The 11,969-nt window shown below is 37.4% G+C and overlaps 1 long non-coding RNA gene across 2 annotated transcripts; it reads left to right on the plus strand.

Annotated features, from left to right (window-relative positions):
- The first annotated feature begins 4,199 nt into the window (after positions 1-4,199).
- LOC131330128 (uncharacterized) lies at positions 4,200-10,731 on the plus strand. Of its 2 annotated transcripts, none has more exons than XR_009200976.1 (4): positions 4,200-4,589; positions 6,414-8,536; positions 9,097-9,328; positions 9,700-10,731. It is a non-coding gene; the product is annotated as an uncharacterized LOC131330128 (long non-coding RNA). The 2 variants fall into 2 exon arrangements; XR_009200975.1 differs by lacking the exon at positions 4,200-4,589 and having other exon boundaries at positions 6,258-7,395; positions 8,387-8,536.
- Positions 10,732-11,969: the final 1,238 nt, after the last annotated feature.

An 11,969-nucleotide genomic window follows, 5' to 3' on the forward strand; every position in this document is an offset into this window, starting at 1 on the left:
AACTTCACCCAGGAAGTATACTAATGAGGACTGATACTAATATTATCACAATTTCAAAGGAGTGGCCTAATGAAATTCTATCATGCAATATTACTTTGTTGAGTCCGAATTAGATCAATTTACTAAGGCACTAGTATGTATTCTGACAGAAGTTTCAAGTTCTATATAAAGCCCAGGTCCTACGAAGAAATCAGAGTACCACCCCACTCACAGCTTACAATCCTAGCTCTTACCAAAAAAAAAAGGGTTTCAAAAACGGTTTCCATTGCATCAGCCTAGCTTTGCTATTCATTATTGGAACATTGGCTTCTCAAGCTGCATTTCACTCTCCAATCTATGAGAGGCACGTGCAATAGATGACTCGTCCTGGGTGACAAGGAGGATTTTACGACATATTCAAGGCCAACGTGAAAGATATTGAATCTCCAATAAAAAAATACACACACACAAAGGCCTTAAACAAGCCTTAGCTAGGAGCCAATCAGTTTGCCGACCTCGCAAATGAAAAGTTCAAATAGTGTATAGATACAAGAGCCATGTCTAGTCCACTGAAGTGTCTTCCTTTATAAATATAATATAAAAATGTGACAGTAGGGCAATGCCATCTACCATCCATCGATTGGAGGAAGAAAGGGCAACTAACACTTGTTGAGGACAATGGCCAATGTGTTAAGTAGGAATTGTATAATCACCACTAAATAAAAGCAAATACACTGTAGATTTTTTTCCAACTCTTTATCCTTTTTGTGAAAATTTCCAACTCTTTATCTGATATCAACATATTATGGATTGTTGTTGGTTTTTTTCAGGTTCTGCAGCCCTGAAAGGAATAACCCAATTGAAGATTGGTAGTTAATCTCCCCATCTGCTCTAAAGTTTTGAGTGGGCAATGGTTGATCTATCCAAATTATGATAATTATGTTCATCTTCCTATTCCTTTCTTTATCCCATATTTATGTGCCTAAATTGGACTTGCTTTTTCTTTTGTATTATCCATTTTGACGTTAAAACACACTTAAAAATTTCTTCCAGTTTCGATTAATGTTGTTGCTGTTTCTAGGACAGATCGATATTAGTTGTCATACTAATGGTTCATGCCTATTTCAATGTTGGACCTCTGTCCGAATACCTGTCCATAAGCTACTTGGATAATAAGTTCCTTTCCTTTCAGGCTATGTGTTTTGGCATTGCTGACTAAGTTTTTGTGTACTAGTTGAAAGACAAAGCTTGGATGATGCAAAGTTTGTTGTGGCTTGTTACTTTTGCTGCGAAAATAGAAGAGACTGAGATTCCTTTATATAACTCCATTTCACCTGCTTCTTCATGTGTGATATTAAAGACCATGTACAGAGACATTAAAGTAATTTATCTCCCAAACGGTGTTCCGTTTTATATATAGGGCTTGTTATGATGACTTTGGAATATCAAGGGATGCAAATTACAAAATCCGTTGTGGATTGCAAAGCTTTTTCACACTTTTCCCCATTATATTCCCTTAAAATTCAAAGTGAAACAACATAGAGTCCAGATTTATGGGCCGCTGGAATACTGATTGCTCAGATAGGTTAGGTGATCATGTAGAGTCTCTAAGAAGGTTGCATCTGTTTCATGATCAATCGTAAGATCACGGAGGATTTTCTCAACTGTTGGGGCATGCCGCGCCTGCTTGTCATACCCCAATTGTAGGAGTAGTCGCAGGTCATCCTTCACTTTTTATCCCTATTGATAACGAGTTCATCCTCTGCCTGTGCAATCTAGCGATCGATCGAGGAAAATACGACAGAAAAATGAAACACCCTATATTTACCCAAATAGAATAGAATATTATATTTAACTAACACTTTTTTTTTTTCCGAACGGTGAAGAACAATTTCATTAGCCAAAGTAATGGTACAAAGATTAAAAGGGGGTAAGACCATGGTAGCGTCACAATGCAAGTCGACCAGAGAATAAGAAGCAACAAGCAGCAAAAGTAGACTAAGTTCCAAGAGATACAAACAAGGAAAAGTGAAACTGTTAGCTCCTTAACTAGACCAAAATAGCTAGCCTTCCCATGGTGATTGGTGACCGCATTTCACCAAGTAGATTAGGCCAGCATTTCACCAAGTAGATTAGCAGCACTTCACGTAGTCATCAATAGTATTGCATCAGAGTGAAACACCCAAAAACAGTAGTAGGACCAGTAGATAAGCAATACTGATGCAGCCTGGATGAAAAAAAAACAATGAAAGGGAATGACCAGATTCCAAAGCACACCACCTCTAAATTGATAACCAGAAGCAACATACATGACACAAACCGAATAAAACCCCGCTATTTGAGTAACACTTGTTATCCCAAGAAAAGCATAGACTCTTACATCATGGGCCCACCAATATATCTTTGATTAGGTGTCCATCTTACCAAAAAAAAAAGGGATTTGCTCTAATGCATTAGTTACATCACTTTGGCAGTTGCTGAGTAACACGACACACAACGTACGTAGGCGATAAGACTACCAACCGAGGAGCTCGAACCAAGCGAAGGGTCATCGGAGTCCAAACAGCTAGAGGCAGAAAGGGGATTGGGGTTTGCTGGTGGACATCCTCGCTGTTTGAGGGCATTTAATTGTTGGAGCCTTTCTTTATGGATATCTCACACGATCTTTCATTAGACAAATTCTCCAACCCTCCCCCATACAGAGGAGAATGCCATGTCATCTCCACTAGAAGATTAGACCAGAGGCAAGCGATAATACTACACTAGTCCTTTTAATGTCAAGAATGTTGAATCACTTAAACAGTTTTACCGAAATATGGTTTTCTTGGCTCCTTCTAACTTCTTCGTGAAGTTGCTCCTCTCTCTCTCTCAATCTCCTTTTCTTCCTTCTAGATTTTGTACGCTTATCGACTTTCGTATATTTTAAAAAATTCAAAATAGGTGCAAATTCTCCCAATTAATATTAGAGCATCTCCAACGGGAAATGTCAAATCTGATGTGGAGCTTGTAACGGTAATATTTGACACTAATTGACAAACCAACCTAGATGTCTTTTTTAGGCCAAATCCTACGTGGCTTGTGATGATGAAGGGGGGAGGAAGCATGCCAACTTTGACTACCTACACCTTGCCTGCCAAATTTCAAAAGATGACTATTTGTATTTTGACATAAGGGTTAGAAAGAAATAATTTGATGTCAAATAAATAGAATTTGACATAAGGGTTGGAGATGAGGTTTTGATGTCAAATTGGAGATGCTAAAATGCCACATCAGTCTTCAAAAAAAAATTGACATCCCCAATTTGAAGTCAAGGGTTGGAGATGCTCTTAGGTGGACAAATACTTGTACAATACTTTATGTAAATGCACACAATTTCTTTTATAGTTATCAACCTTCTCAATGAATGGTCAGAATTATTTTCATCTAAGAGCCCACATTCTCCTTTTAGAATCTTTATAAAAAACATATTTTCTTCTTCACACCTCTAAAATATTTCAGAACTTTTCACACGAATCTAGCGTATAACAAAGTTTTTTTTACAATCTTGGCATATAACAAAGTTTTTTTACAATCTTGTAGAATATTCCAGGAGAAAAAAGTACACTAGTCTATTCTAATTTTTTAAATATTTTATCAATAACATGGGTGTTCCGATTTCTAGAAAAAGAAGGTAATTTCAAACTCAAATATAATGACAATGAGAAATATTTTTGTAATTTTTTTTGCACCGTTTAAAAGATCTCAATGAGATCTATCAAATAAGATCCATATTGGTAGGAAAATTATTTGCATAAACACATGATTTTTTAGCTTGAAATTACCTTTTTTTTCTAAAAGTTCATTTTTTTAGAAACCGGAACAACCCATAGTCTTGTAACAAAAAGTTAGATAGCTTGATAGTACTTAGGAATGTCCAATTGCGATAGAATATTTTTAATAAATAATTATATGCTGCCAGTTGAGTTTTGTTCACCCTCCATTTAACAGGGTGAACATTACCCTCTTTTTTATTTGTTGAAATAATGTGTATCCTACCAAAAAAGGGATGTCATGCTTACCAAAAAGTGTATTGCATGGTAAGTATGACATCACTTTGTGGTGGAATCCACATTATTTCAACCAATAGGAAGGAGTTGTGGTGGAATCCACATCATTTCAACCAATAGGAAGGAGGGTAACGTTCACCTTCTTTTAAGGAGGGTGAACAAAATTGTACTCTTGCCAGTTCTCTTCTCTCTCTCTCATTTTTTTCGTTGCTCTCGCTCTTCTCTCCAACCCTAAAAACCCCCAAGACTTCAACCCAAAATTGAAGTCCAATACTCGCAAATCTCGGAAACACAAAGAAGAAGCACAACCTACGCAGAGAAGGCTACATATCAGCAATGTACTAAAAATCGCTAGGTTAGACAGGCGGGAGAGGGGCGCCTAGGCGCCGACTAGTTGGCCGACTAACGCCTAGGCTACTTGGCTATCTAATTTAGGCATCGGACCACCGCCTAGCGCCGAGGCAGAGACCAATCAGCCGCCTTTTAGCACTGCATATAATTCCCAACAAAGTGGCATCCGGACAATTTTGGGTTTCCCAGCATTTGGAGATTTCGCTCTTTGAGGTAGGTTTGCTAAAAAGCTTTGATATGGAAATGTACAGTGAAATATGCCATAAATCCGTGTTATAATTGTTTCCCCAAGTTTAAGCAAGCCCTAACATATTCATGTGATGAATTTATATTATGTGTTGTTCATGAGCACGATTGGTTATGATATTTGATGGATATATACCTTATTTTGTGTCTTTAGTTTGTTGGACTTGTTTCAATGATAGTGTGATTGCGTAAATAATGTAGTAATATGTGGTTCATTATGTCATGCCCATAAGATGTTTGATATGATGTCAGGGAGAAAAAAAGAAAGAAAGATAAACCCATACTTGTAATTAGTCACAACACTGCATGATGATTGAGCTTTTGTTTTGCTCTCTTATTTCTATCATATTGGGACTTGATGATAGTTTTGTAACTTCTAATCGGAATTCTAGATTATGTTTTTATTTTGACCATGACTAAATTAGATAACTCTTCTTGAAATTTCGGGAGAGAGTATTTGGTTTTGATACTTGATAATGAGTTTGGTACATTTGATTTATTGATTTGGAGTTGTAGTACTGTGAGCATGGTGGCGGTCCGTAAGGATCACAGTCGGTGAAAGTCCAGAAACCTGCGGGGGTAGGTGTCCAGTGTCCTTATGCCTTCGGGTTAGTAGCCCGAGAAATGGGTTGTGAGATTTGGAATGCATCTTATATAGGATTGACATTTCTGCTTACCTTGGAACTTGGATAGAGTTAGAGGGCCATTGATCAATCCTGTTGAAGATAGTTCTATGGAGTTTGTTTGCCTAATACAATAGGAGTGACATAATACAAGTTGAAGGCTAAGCCATAGGCCTAATACCTAGGGTTCCTCCAGCCATATTTCTAGTATACCCTATGCATTCCAGGTCCACGCATGTTGAAGATAGTTGTTATGAAATTGATAGAACCTAAAATGGATGAAACACCAGATAGATGAAGACTAAAAATGGCTAAATCAACTGCTCCCCCAGAATGGCTGGTAATACCACTTAAGGGTGGATAGACCGTCCACCCAGTGCCGCTACCCACTTCTACTAAGGCAGAGCTTAATAGGAGCAAGAGACTTGGTGGCAACAACCAGAATGAAATATTATTTAATCGTGAAAATGCCAATTACCAGGTCCACCTATCATCGCCGGCATAACCACAAAAAAGATCATTAAAAAAGCGTGAGCCGTTATTAAAATATTATAAAGTTGATGATTCCCACCAAGAATGATTCCCACCAAGAATTTGATCGCCAGGTCGTGCTAATTCCATACGAATCAGTACTGAGAAGCATGTGCCCATAAGTCCGGGGAGGATTGACTCACAAACTGGGGATCAGAAAACCATGAAAACCAGATCCGGTTTCTGTTTGTGAATCATGTCAACTTGGAAATGTGACACGATACCGGGGTGACAAGCGCCTCTTGAACCCTTTCTAAGTGACGTGGGTCAGCTCAAGAACTCTATTCAAGTAGATATTTTTTGCTTTTACTACACCCTCGTCATCGTAGTAGCTGAGTCTTGACGTTTTCGGGAGTTGGATAATATAGAGCATATGATGACTGCATTATTATTTTTTCAATGCAACCCGGCAGCGTGGCTATGATTCGCCCTTTATTCGTTGTATTCTGGACTTGAATTTCAATCTAATGATTCTTGCTCTAAAGGGGGAATATTTATTCACGGCATTGGATAGCCTATTTGCTATCATGATGATAGGCCCCTAGAGTCATCGAATTTTGCTTACCAATGTGTTCTGACTAAAAGTAAGCAACCAGTTCCGTTCCAAGTGACATGGCTTTTCACTATTCCTTTCCAGAAGAACGTGGTACCATGGCACTATGGCAGGCGAGGGAGATCCATAAATGAAAGACAAGAGCAAGGCTCTCTCCTCAGAGGTTTTTTCTCGCTACCCACTTTTACGCTGGGATCAGTACTACCGTGGGCAAGAGAGATGCATGTGGGTTAAGCCATTCCCATCCCAAGTGGTGGCCCAATTCGGCCTGGCCCGGTCAGGAAGAGATTCACATTGAGACTACTGCTATCTGGGAATGATTTCCGGGGTGTGTGTCGGCCTACAACTCTTATGATTTTGGACTAGATGAGATAAGCTTAAGCTTGGTTAGATTATGGTCTGGTATTTTGAATTTTGAAATTGTGTCGTGTTGGTCTATTTTGTCTACTTCTTGGATTTGGGCTTGAGGCTTGAGATATGAATGTTTCACTCACTACAACAAATACTACTTTTAATAGCATAAGTTAATAGCGTTTTTTTTAAATGCTATTGTAGAGAGGAAATTATAGCGTTGAACCATTAAGTCTAAAGGAAACACTCGCGCCCTAATTTATTATAGCGTTCCAGAAGTCTTCAACAACGTTCCACTCTTTTTCAAAATGAAAGACTGCATTCCACGCTTCCACCAAAATTATAAGCGCCAATTGTTGCCCCCAAAATCGCACTCTGCCCTTCCTGAAAATTTCAATCGGTTCCACCAAAACTATAGGCACCAGATCTGCCAATTGTTTCGTGCGAGTTGCCGCAAGATTTCTGTGCAAACTGGTGCTGGTTTCTAATGGATCGATCTTTTAGGTATTCTAGGGTTTTAATCAAGAGGAACAGGTTTGTCCATTGTTCTCTATTTCTCCTAATTTCCAATCGATTAACCTCTGTTTCTTATTAATCGCCTCATCTTCTTCATACTTCTGCTTCCTCATTCCATAGTCAGAGGAGAATCAAAGCAATATTCGGTAATATTGCTCCAGTTGAAGCAAATATTCATTGCTTGGAGAATCCTTACCAGGTTTGATTTGATTTTTTCATTCAGTTGTTGCCCAAATACAAGGCTAGGGTTTTAATCAGCATGTATTAGTTTGTGATAAGTGATAACCATCTAAGGATTTTCACAGATACAAGGCTAGGGTTTTAATCGGCATGTATTAGTTTGTGATAACCATCGAAGGATTTGCACAGATAATGCACTTAAAGGGTTTGGATTTAATTTATCGAAGTATCAGTTTTCATTCCGAAAAAATATTGGAGCTTTTGTGTTGACTCATTCCAAACAATTCTCTATTTTTCTTGAAATTCTATATTTGTAATTGATACTGTATTGGGGCTTTTGTTTAGGTTTTTGGTGGTCTAATGATTTTTGCAAAAGGAATTTTTAACAAAAACAAAGAGAAATTCTGAAAAATTCCCTTGCTATTTATGACTAATGACCTCGTATTGGTGAATATCAGAAGTATTCTGCATATGACTTAGTTGATTGGCTTCTATTGAAACAAAAAGTAAAAGTTTTGGAGAGAAAACACATCAGAGCTAGATGGTGAACATCGTAATATGCACTTTGACATCGCGTTGCTAATAATTTTGAAGTAGCTTCACCATTTCTGCCGAGATTTCGAGATGATTTTGTTTGAACGAGAGCAACAACTTATATCTATTTCTCTCTTAGTTTATATCTGCTGCTTATCGTCTAAAGGGAATGGAATCGATTGGGTCTTAGGTGTATTGGTTAGGATTATTAGGAAATGGAATCGAGTCATGGATTTAATAAACTATAACAAGATGAGTTATTAGTGCTATCCGTGTCCATCATAGTCCGGCTAATGTGGTTTTTTTTTTTGTTACAAGTGCTTCCTTGTGTTTGTAGATATGCCTCAATGAACTATATTAGTATATTGTTGATTTCATAGTTTCCTGTTAATGAAGTTCTGATTGGCTAATTTATATGAATTCAAATGAAAGAAGATCCTAATTTTGCTCTGTTATTTTGTCATTCTGTTCCATAGGCTTGGCTTATGGTAACCAATTTCTGTAATAAGCTTAAGCTATTCGGAACAGACAATGTGTGTCAAGCTCCCGTACCCTTCCTTACATGTGGCCCATTGCTCTCACATGAAGAGCCAGACAAAATGAAGGCGCAGATTATGGGGAAACAAGTTCATGCTTGGACTTGTGACCCTTCAATTCATTTACTCTAATACCATGCTTGGACTTGTGACCCTTACAGGCTTATAGTACTATTGAGAACGTATGACAGAGAAATTAGTAGGCGCGAATTGCCGATAAACCTCTTTTAGTTAATTTCAAAATTGTGTATGGTAAATAATTGGAAGAAGGAGAAGCTTTATAAAAAAAAGGATGCGAGGTCAGTGTAATTTGATAGATACAATCAACTCAAGAAGAGTGAATGTTTCGACGATTTTATTATTTAGTGGCAGTTTGCACATGAAGTGGAGGATTTCACTGTTCATCTTAGCTGCCACTCACCCTATGAAGTGTAACCATGAAAGCTCAATTGTTTTTCTTCATGTCTTGATTGTTTATTAACAGATACAAGCTACTTGCGGTATTGTTGCAAATGGTCTGTTCTTTTTATACTTTTTATTCATGCTTGTTCTTGCAGGCAAAACTCTAAATATGGAGAAGAATGAAGATTCTAGTAGCCCTAGTTGGGGTGCTTCATTCTTCATGCAAACAATGGAAGATGTTGTAAGAGCTGTTGCTGCTGTAGCTGCTGCCACTGCGGCTCGTTCACCACGACTATCTGTGGTATTCTCGTCGAAAGATGATAACGGTAACAGTCCACTGCAGAAACTTCAGCCACCATGTTTCTAGAGTGCTGAAAGGCTTCTCACAAACTCCTGAAGTGCAAAATGGAACTTACAACCCTGAAGTACTAACTAGCTAGCCAAAAGCGTCAATGGGCACGCTTTCAGTTGCAGTCCCTGGTATGCTTATTTGTCTCATGTAAGACCCTTTGGGTCCAATTTGCTCATCTCTTCAGCAGTCAGATGCCATTTTTGCTCTCAAATTTGTTCCTATCTTTCTTACATCCCATATCTCATTTGAATTTGCAAAGCTGACACGGTCCCCCTCCTCCAACACAAAAACACAACTAGACTGAATAAGTCCTGCAGTTTGAGATAAAAGCTGCCGCCTTCGTTTCCTGTTTGTGTTGAGATATATGTGAATATGGTGCATTCCGATATCCAGAAATTATGTATGACTATGCCCTTTATACACACTTTCCTGGAAAGGATGATTGGTGTGTCCATTTTTGTTTGTGCATTATGGTAAATTATGTTATTTAATTCTGCAGGATCATAGGCCTTTGAAAGAGCAATCAAGGCTTTTTGAGAGCTTTGTGGTTGTTGGACTTCACCCTAATTGTGATATTCAGGCACTTCAAAAGCAGTACTTCGGTCGAAAGTCTGAAGGTTCGGGTAAATTTCGATGTGGTCAGCATCAGTCACGTGTAGAATCTATCGTTGAACCACAGGTACTGATTCTTTTATGGAAAACTTGGAACATAGTTTAAGACAATTGAACTGTTTTGATATGTGATGCCTTCTGATATGTTTTGATATATGCATGTTTTTTCAGTTTTCACCAATGGAGAAAAAGTACTGGGTACCATGACTAATATGTTCAACCAAGTGAACTCCGCTTAACAAATATCTGTCTATAATCTATATTGTCCAAATCCATTATGCTTTCTAGACTAGTAACTTATTGGCATAATATTTGTGTGTGTACACCTACATGTTTCTTTCTTTCTCTTTTCTATTCTAGCATAATGATTGCTAGGTGAAAGATATGTAAAATGAAGTTTTGATAGTTCATAAGCGGTGAAAGTACTTTACTAAGTAATGCAACAAAGTTTTGATAAAAAGATCATGTCATCCTGGTGAATGTCCGCTTTGCAAAGTTTTGATAAAAAGATCATGTCACTGTGGTTCCATGGTTCATGTTTTTGAGTGCCTATACTACAACAGCTTGCCCAAAAAAGAACAGATTGCTGTCTGTCTTATGGAGGGCCTTGCCATCGGTATCCATGCTTTTTCTGCTCTTTTTTTTTTTTGTCTTCTCACCTTTTTCTCTTTCTTCGGATCGTTTGGTATCCCCCACCGTCAACCAAAGCAGGAAAGCTTATTATATCATATCTCCGGCCTTGTGGTATCCTTAATAAATCAGAAAAGTTTATTTTATCAAGTAGATACAGCCAGCTGAATAGAAAGCATAGAAGACTCTTATGGTCAAATTATAATGAGGTTACTCTTTGATTTATTTTTTTGTGTTGGCATGCAGGAAATTACCTTATTGTAAATGTCCATGCCCGGAGATATGTCATCCTGGTCAATGCCCTGCACCTGAGAAATGCTCTAAAAAGGTAATATTTACTGTATCATGATTGTGCTTAATTCTGGTATAAGTAGTCATTATAGTTATGTATATGTTTAGTTTGAAACCTTTCTTCTGTTTTTCAAGAATATAATTTCCAATAGAAACAAAAATTTTGCTTTAGTGTCCACAACTCCACATGTATCAATAGAAGTACTAACACGTATTAAAGAAGCCTTAATCTCATCCCACAGTGGAGTAAAGACTAGAAAGCAGCTTCTGAGCTCCTTCATAATCTCGAATTGTTAAGATAGGATGACAAAAGTTACCATAAAAAAGGATGACACAAAATAAAATAGTCTAACCTTACCATTGGGGTAACGTGTTGTTGACAGAGGAAAATTCTAAAACACATGGTCAGTTGGTTGTTAAAATAGTCTAACCTTTATGAAACGTGTTGTTAACATGTACTTTGTTTGTTGATAGAAATTAAAGAGTCAATTTAGATTAATACCATCTAGGGGTTCACATTCTAGAAAAGTTCTAGTGTCTAGGCAACCGCACTGCTTCACCTTTCCTTTGTTGCTCTAATAAGTAAGCATAAGATTGAAGATTCTGCTAGTAACCCAAATAAACTCAGAATATCGCCCCAATGCACAAGATAGTTGGCATTTCTTTGCATTTCAAAATCGAAATAGGATTTTCTTGCATAGAAAGTAGGATCAAACTTGCCAAGAAAAAAAAAAACTAAGTTTGCCAAAGATCGATTTCCTGCTTGAGTTTCAGTTTAGTTATCCTCATGATTTGTCTTTTTTAAATAAACCCAGGATTTGGTTTGTTTAGTGTACTTGCTTCTTAGTTACGACCATTTCATAAAGTCATCACGAGAGTGCTTATGAATGATGAAATCATCTGATACAGTAGGGAGAATCTGGTCTTCTCAATTGGGATGCTTCTATTGATTGCAAGTTTTGATTCCCAATCACATTTCTTTTCCTTGTTCTTTCAGTGTCTTTCTCTACCATATATTTTGCTGGTTCTTGCTAGTTCATTAAACACTACAACAAATTATACTTTTGATAGCTTTGAGATATGAGTGGTTTAGTGGAGATTCTTATGAATGCTCTACTATTATTATGCCTAGCTATTATCCCTTTTCTTTGTTTTGTCATAAGTTCATTCACTTTCCATTTTTCTACTAAACCTTAATTGATAAGAAAATTCCTTTGATAAATTGGTAGTTCAAAT

Source organism: Rhododendron vialii, chromosome 6a, assembly GCF_030253575.1.
Source record: "Rhododendron vialii isolate Sample 1 chromosome 6a, ASM3025357v1".
Taxonomy (NCBI): domain Eukaryota; kingdom Viridiplantae; phylum Streptophyta; class Magnoliopsida; order Ericales; family Ericaceae; genus Rhododendron; species Rhododendron vialii.